Source organism: Cydia splendana, chromosome 7 (genome assembly GCF_910591565.1).
Source record: "Cydia splendana chromosome 7, ilCydSple1.2, whole genome shotgun sequence".
Taxonomy (NCBI): Eukaryota; Metazoa; Arthropoda; class Insecta; order Lepidoptera; family Tortricidae; genus Cydia; species Cydia splendana.
Window position 1 is genome coordinate 6,443,859 of NC_085966.1, and position 7,517 is coordinate 6,451,375.

Sequence of the window (7,517 nt, forward strand, 5' to 3'; positions counted from 1 at the left end):
TATCTAGTGAATCTCTAATTCATTTCCCGAATCGCGTCGTTAAACGTGCAGCATCGAGCCGCTTGAAACGTGTATCTTTTGTTGGAAATATTGGAGGTTGCATATGTACTGGACTGGCACAATATAGTGTAAACATATTACGTCTAAAAGAAATGTCAATGTTTTGAATATGTTTTAATAGAAAATATATTGATTCTACCCAAAACTAGCGTTTACTATCAGCTCCACTTATTCTGCTGGAGACCAGGACCCTGGTTCTTCTAATAGGTCATGTGCCTCACGCACTGATAGTGCTAGTTTATAAAAGAGTGGTAGAAATATTTGAGTAGTAGTGAAACTTGCGTAAATGTAAATAATGTCTGAAGACAAAGAAAACGGCATATGTGGTATAAAAAAACTGAAGGGATCGTCGGACTACCCTAACTGGAAGTTCCTGGTACGTAATTACCTTGAAAATAAAAACTGGTGGGAGGTAATATCGAAAGATGTAGTAAATGCTGACATAGACCGGAAAGCACGAACAACTATTTGCCTGTTGTTGGAGCCAGAGTGCTTTACCCACGTCTACAATGCGAAGACTGCCAAAGAAGCCTGGAACAACCTGAAGAACGCCTATGAAGATAAAGGTTGGGGCAGACGTATCCACATACAGCGAGAGCTCTTTAACTGTAAGTTGGAGAATTTCAATTCTATGGAGAGCTACATATCCAAAGTGACGTACCTTGCACAGCAATTGGATGATATTGACGCAAAAATCCAAGAAAATTGGTTGATATCGATTTTGCTCGGTGGTTTGACGGCGGAGTACAGCCCCCTCATAATGGCTGTAGATAATAGTGGCCAACCAATCACGTTAGAGCAAATTAAGACGAAATTGTTGCAAGAAGGAGGTCGTCAAAGCAAGTTGAACACAGACTACGAGCAAGCGTTAGTGACACGTAAAGCACGAAACGATGCCAGATCTACACCTAAACCTAACGATCGTAAGCAGAAGTTTGTTTATAAGTGCTACAAGTGCCATGAACAAGGACATAAGGCGTCCGAGTGCAAGGAGCGTACCAAGACCGCGAATGTGTGCCTGAACACTAAGGAGGCGATTGACAAAGATAAGTGGTATCTTGACAGTGGATGCTCTAACCACCTTACCCATGACAAGAGTAAGTTGTTGTCTTATAAACCTGAAAGAGGCAGCATGAAAATATCGGTAGCAAACGGTGAGAAATTACAAGTAAAAGGACGGGGGAACGCTGAGCCCCAAGTCAGCGAGAACGAAAAATTAAATTTAGAAAACGTTATGCATGTTCCCGATTTGTCCATGAATTTAATTTCGGTAAGCGACTTAACCAAGAAGAAATGTAAAGTTATATTCGACGAAAAAGGTTGCGTAATTCAAAAGAAGAACCGAACTATTGCAAGTTGTAAAGAGGTCGATGGCATTTACGAGTTGACAGAAAAGAAAAACAACGTCGTGTATTTGACACTGTCAAAACAAAATGAAAACATTTCTAACGTTTGGCATAAGCGCTTGGCCCATTTATCCCGAAATTATATGTTGAAAATGAAAAACATCGTGACCGGTATGCAATTTAAGAGCACAGATTTGTGCGAACCATGTATTCCCTGCATTGAAGGAAAGACGTGCAAGAGTCCCTTTAAAAACAAAGGTACGAGAGCCACGGATGTTCTGCAAATCGTTCATACTGATTTATGCGGACCCATGGAAGAGCCGTCGTTCGGAGGTTCGAGGTATGTTCTGCTTTTTATCGACGATTATACTCGAAAGACTCATGTTTATTTTTTGAACAATAAAAGTCAAACTTTCGATAAGTTCCGTGAATATAAGGCGGAAGTAGAGAATGAGACGAGTAAATCGATTAAAATCTTAAGATCGGATGGAGGTGGAGAGTACTGTAATGCAATATTTAATGCTTTTTTGAAGTCTGCAGGAATAAAACACCAGACGACTGTACCCTACACGCCTGAGCAGAATTCTGTTGTTGAGAGAGCTAATCGTACGATCATCGAAAAAGCAAGAACACTACTGTCAGAATCGAACTTGAGCAAAAAATATTGGGCGGAGGCTGTAAATACTGTTGTTTATTTGAAGAACAGGAGCCCCACGAAAGCTTTGAATAATGCAGTGCCTGAAAAGCTTTGGACTAGAAAGGATGTGGATGTCAGTCATCTGAGAATATTTGGTTGTTTGGCTTATCGACTTATACCAAAACAAAAGAGACGTAAATTGGACATGAAGACAGAACCAATGATTTTCATAGGATATCCAGACAATCAGAAAGGTTATCGTCTGATGAATCCAAAGACGGGTGAAGTGACAACTGCGAGAGACGTCAAATTTTTAGAAAATGTGTTTCTTCAAAAATAGAACGTCAAGAAGTCGTCAGAAGTTGTCATTAACCTGGATACGGACTCTGATAGTCAGCCCTATTTATTAAATGGATCCACGAGTGTTCCTGAAGTATCGGAAGTGCACGAGAATGAGTTTCTTGATGCTGTAGACGAGAACATAGAAGGACCTGAACCTGAAGTACCTGAGCATGAGCACGTACCTGATGAGGTGGTCACTAATGGCGAAGTGATAATACCTGGCCTATCAGAAAGGAGGTATCCTCAGAGAGAACGCAGACAAGTTGATCGGTACGGTTGCAATGTTATGTATGCCAAAGAGAGCAATCTTGATGGAGATCCTGTCACCATAGAGGAAGCATTGGCGAGACCGGACAGCGAATTATGGCAGAAAGCTATAGATGATGAACTTACGTCACTGAAGGAGAACCAGACCTGGACGTTAGTGGATCTACCAGCTGATAAGAAGCCAATCCAATGCAAATGGGTGTTCAAGATCAAAAAAGATAGCGACGGCAAGGTAACGAAGTACAAGGCTAGTCTCGTAGCGAAAGGGTTCACACAGGTATGTGGTGTAGATTATACGGAGACCTACTCTCCGGTAGTTAGAAGCTCTACTCTACGATTATTGTTCTCGCTAGCTGCTGAATACGATTGGTTTATTGACCAATGGGATGTCACGACTGCATTTTTATACGGGAAGATAAAAGAGGATATTTACATGCTTCAGCCGAAAGGAGCAGTCGCCAAAGGTCAAGAAACCAAGGTATGTAAGCTGCAGCGATCTCTGTATGGTTTGAAACAAGCGTCTAATGCTTGGTTCAAAGAGTTAGACAGTGAAATGTTAAATTTAGGCTTTGTACAATCAAAAATAGAACCGTGTTTGTATCAAAAACAGCTTAAAGGTAACAAGAAGTTAATTGTCGTGATCTATGTTGATGATCTTTTTATATTTGGCGATTGTGAACAGGAAAAGCAAAGATTAAAATCAGGTTTGCTTGACAAGTTTAAAGTGAAGGACTTAGGCGCGGCTAGACATGTTTTAGGCATGAGACTGAGACGAGAGAAGGGACTTATCCATCTCGATCAGGAACAGTTTATTTTGGACTGCTTGAGGGACTTTAACATGACAGAAGCTAAGCCGGTAACTACTCCAATGGAAGTAGGAATGAAATTAGAGAGATCGACTGATTCCCAATGCCACCTACCATACCAAAATTTGATAGGATGTCTAAATTATTTAGCCTGTAATACGCGACCAGATATTGCACACGGCGTAAGTGTACTTTCTCAATTTAATTCATGTTATGATGAAATACACTTTAAGTGCGCGAAACGGGCCTTAAGGTATTTAAAAGGTACGTCTAACATGTGTCTCATATTTCGAAAGACTGGTGATTTGGACTTACGTGGCTATGTAGACGCAGATTGGGGTGGCGCGCTCGATCGCAAATCCTTCACGGGGTTAATTTTCAAGTTAGGCTACAATATTGTTGCCTGGGAAAGCAAAAAACAGGCGACAGTATCATTGAGCTCTACAGAGGCAGAGTACGTAGGGCTGAGCCAAGCTTCAAAGGAAGCATTATATTTGCGTAGTTTACTGAACAGTTTGACTACTGGAGGGAGTAAACCTGTAGTCATTTTTAACGACAATCAGTCGGCACATAAAATTGCAGCCAACAAAATGATGCATAATAGGACAAAACACATTGACATTAAGTATCATTTTATCCGTGAGTGTGTACTGGCTAATAAGGTTGAAATAAGGTATATGTCAACAGATAAAATGATAGCGGACATTTTAACTAAAAGTGTTTCTGGCCCGAAGTTAAAAGGTTTTTTGAAGGATTTATCCCTGTCAAATTATCCTATTAAGAGGGCGGATTAGAGTAGTTAGGTGTTTGATATTATTATGTGTTATATGTTTTTTAAATGTTTTGTGTCAAGTAATAGAATAATTTTCTAGTTTTTTCTTTTAATGCGATTTAATTTGTTGGCGGATTTCTATGTTTGCGTAAAGTCAGTCACGATAGTTTAGCATATAAATTTTATTTTATGTACCGAGTACAGACGAGTACAAAAGTAAATTATGTATGTCCGTAATAGTTTAAGAGGGCGTATTGGAGGTTGCATATGTACTGGACTGGCACAATATAGTGTAAACATATATTATTACGTCTAAAGTAATGTCAATGTTTTGAATATGTTTTAATAGAAAATATATTGATTCTACCCAAAACTAGCGTTTACTATCAGCTCCACTTATTCTGCTGGAGACCAGGACCCTGGTTCTTTTAATAGGAAACTTGGTGTAACACAACGTTTCCAACCCAATTGTGCTTAATGGAAATCCATTAGGAACTGAGCCATATATGCAGCCTCAAAGCAAATTAATATTTTTTTCAATGTTAATGCAAGGCGATGTTAAGTCCAGTTTATGAAAAATATAGATGGCACTGACAAACAAAGAATCGAAGTAGACAAAATTATCTTTTGGCAAATTTTGGGACACTGCAACTAAGACAATCGCTTTGCACTCTATTTTGATTTTGGGCGACTTCTTACACATATAGTAACGTAAATACATACGAGATCCGTCATGGATTTCATATTATTCTGTTGTACAAAATGGCCCAGAATTAAAAGTATAGTAATTAAGTAAGCCATTCAAAGAGCGGCCGAAAACGCAACATATGTCGTGTATATACATAAGTCTGTTAGTGTTATTTTAAGTTTTAAATTCATCTCCAAACATTCTATACCTGTGTGTTTAATATCGCTATAATAGATGGCAATAGATGGCTTATAAGTTATAAGTATAACAACCGTGGAGTATTTTTCAGTCAACCATAAAGTTGTATTAGAATTCCTATTCCTATAGAATGAATGCACTTGCAGTGAGCCGCCTCGCCTGCAACGCTTGCCTATTGTTGGAAACTGGGTGTAACTACGATTCCGACCCAATTGTGCTTAGTGGAAATCCATTTACATAGTTAAGTGGCATAGTTGAAATACACTCATACTTTCTAGGCTTAACTAAAGAGGGGACGGAAAGCCAGGAAATTAGAAGGGGACAAAAGATATGGCTCGCCGCGCGACCCTTGCAACTTTTACCGGAAGGACGTTCATTTTATCTCATTTACTCCAAAAATTCACTCTAAAATTTTGTTCATCAGATCCCTTAGCAATATCACTAGCTATTTTATACTAAAAATATACTGGTATGGTAAAATAAACGAATATACAAATACAACGACATGTTTTCGTGATTTTTTTTTTACCAAGCCAACTTTAACCTTGTAAGATTTTGGTTGCAAATTTAGTCTAGTTTTCGTGTGAATTTTTCATGGCATTTGCCCGTGATCAAAACGTGTTGAAAATCGATATAAAAACTAAAATTTTGCTTTGGCCTCCTCTTGAGCAAGATAATTAAATGCTCAGTTGGCACGCTTTCCTAACGGAAGTTTAAAAAATTTACCCTCCCACAGAAAATGGACCAGCCATAATGTATGAAACAGCCAAATCAAAAAAAAATTTGCCATTCTGTATATGCTCCTTTTATTTTTACAGCAGTTGCAATTAATTGACTTCATAAAAGAAAAATACTGCGTTATTTATAAATTATAAAATGTAAATAGATCATATACGAAAGAAAAAATCTGAGAACAAAAGCTAAAAGGTGTAGCTAGAGCCTTGGTTACTTTTTCTTTAGTAAGTATGTATATGACATCTATTTCATTTTGTAATTTATATATCTAGTAGTATTTCTACATAAGATAGCATAAATAATAGTACATTACTACAGAGGCCGGGACGAAAGGGGTTGCCGGCCGAAGACGTATAGACGGCCGAGCGAAGCGAGGCCGTATAGGTCTGAGCGCGGGCAACCCCATTTCCCGCCGAGGTATGTATAGTGCTTTTCTCAAACATGCAATGAAATACATAAAATAAAAAATCCACGAAACCCAAGTTTTATTTATAGAAAAAACTAAAAGTAAACTACACCCAAAATATAACCAACACGTACCTATATCATTATCACGCGTATGTTTTACACGAGTCGTGTATTTTTACTACCCGTATATTTTCATGTATCTTTGATTTTTTCGCCTTGTATCCGTCTGACTGTCGTTTTCGTCACATAAGTTTACATAGTCTTTCATGTTGATATCATGTTTCACATACATCGTTGCTTTATGCATGGAGTAAATAAATATAATATCCACAGTGTTGACGAATTTGTAGTTACATTCATTTAAAATATGCCACAAAACTGTTTCTAATAAACTGTAAGCCATTTTTCTTAGTTTTTCAAATAATAATATTGCCATAAGCAACCATATACATACTTCGTCTTTGACTTGGCGGCAGAGGCAGCAAGTTATTAAAATCAATTCTGCTTACGCTGCCAATTCCAACACCTACGATTACAATTAATATTAATTTCATTATTTTGTCGGAACTCATATTAAAGTCAAAAATTCAACAACGCACCATAAATCCAATAAAACAGAATGAATATTTTTCAACTTTACCTCCATAACAATTTAAAAAATATAACTACGCGTGTTTGAGTAGACCTTTTTACCGCTAACGTTTAGATGAAATATTTTAAATGTTTTTATTTGTGTAGTTAAATTTATAATAAATTATAAAATTATAGAATGTATTATTTATTAAGTTCATGTTGATTTTATACAAATAAAACTGCAAATTATAGCAAACATTGTTTTTTGTTTTTTTTTTATAGGCGTAGTGGCAGAGTGTCATTACGAACCATAAAGCAAATACTGCCTCTAGTTTTATTTTATGGATGAATGCCACGATGCTGTGTCACAAATATCTGTGAAATGAAAATTAAAAAAGAGGACTTTGCCGGCCTAGGCCTGCAAGATGTGTATGAAATTCCATTAACGACCTTTTGTCCTAGCCGCACCTGAAACGTCATACTTCGCAGCCTATTATAAGGAACATAACATCAATATTTCATTGCATGTTTGAGAAAAAATATTTTAATATAATATTTAGATTTATTTCCTACTTATTCATTAATGTATGTCAAACTAACAAGCCGTTGATAATCATCCCTATCCGTAACTTCGACATTCGTGTTTGTCAGACAGATGCAAAATTTAAAAAAAGTACCTATGTTA

The 7,517-nt window shown here is 37.3% G+C and overlaps 1 long non-coding RNA gene across 1 annotated transcript; it reads left to right on the forward strand.

Moving 5' to 3' along the window:
* Positions 1–1,071: 1,071 nt before the first annotated feature.
* LOC134792469 (uncharacterized) lies at positions 1,072–1,983 on the forward strand. The gene is made up of 2 exons (XR_010144428.1): positions 1,072–1,746; positions 1,940–1,983. It is a non-coding gene; the product is annotated as an uncharacterized LOC134792469 (long non-coding RNA).
* Positions 1,984–7,517: the final 5,534 nt, after the last annotated feature.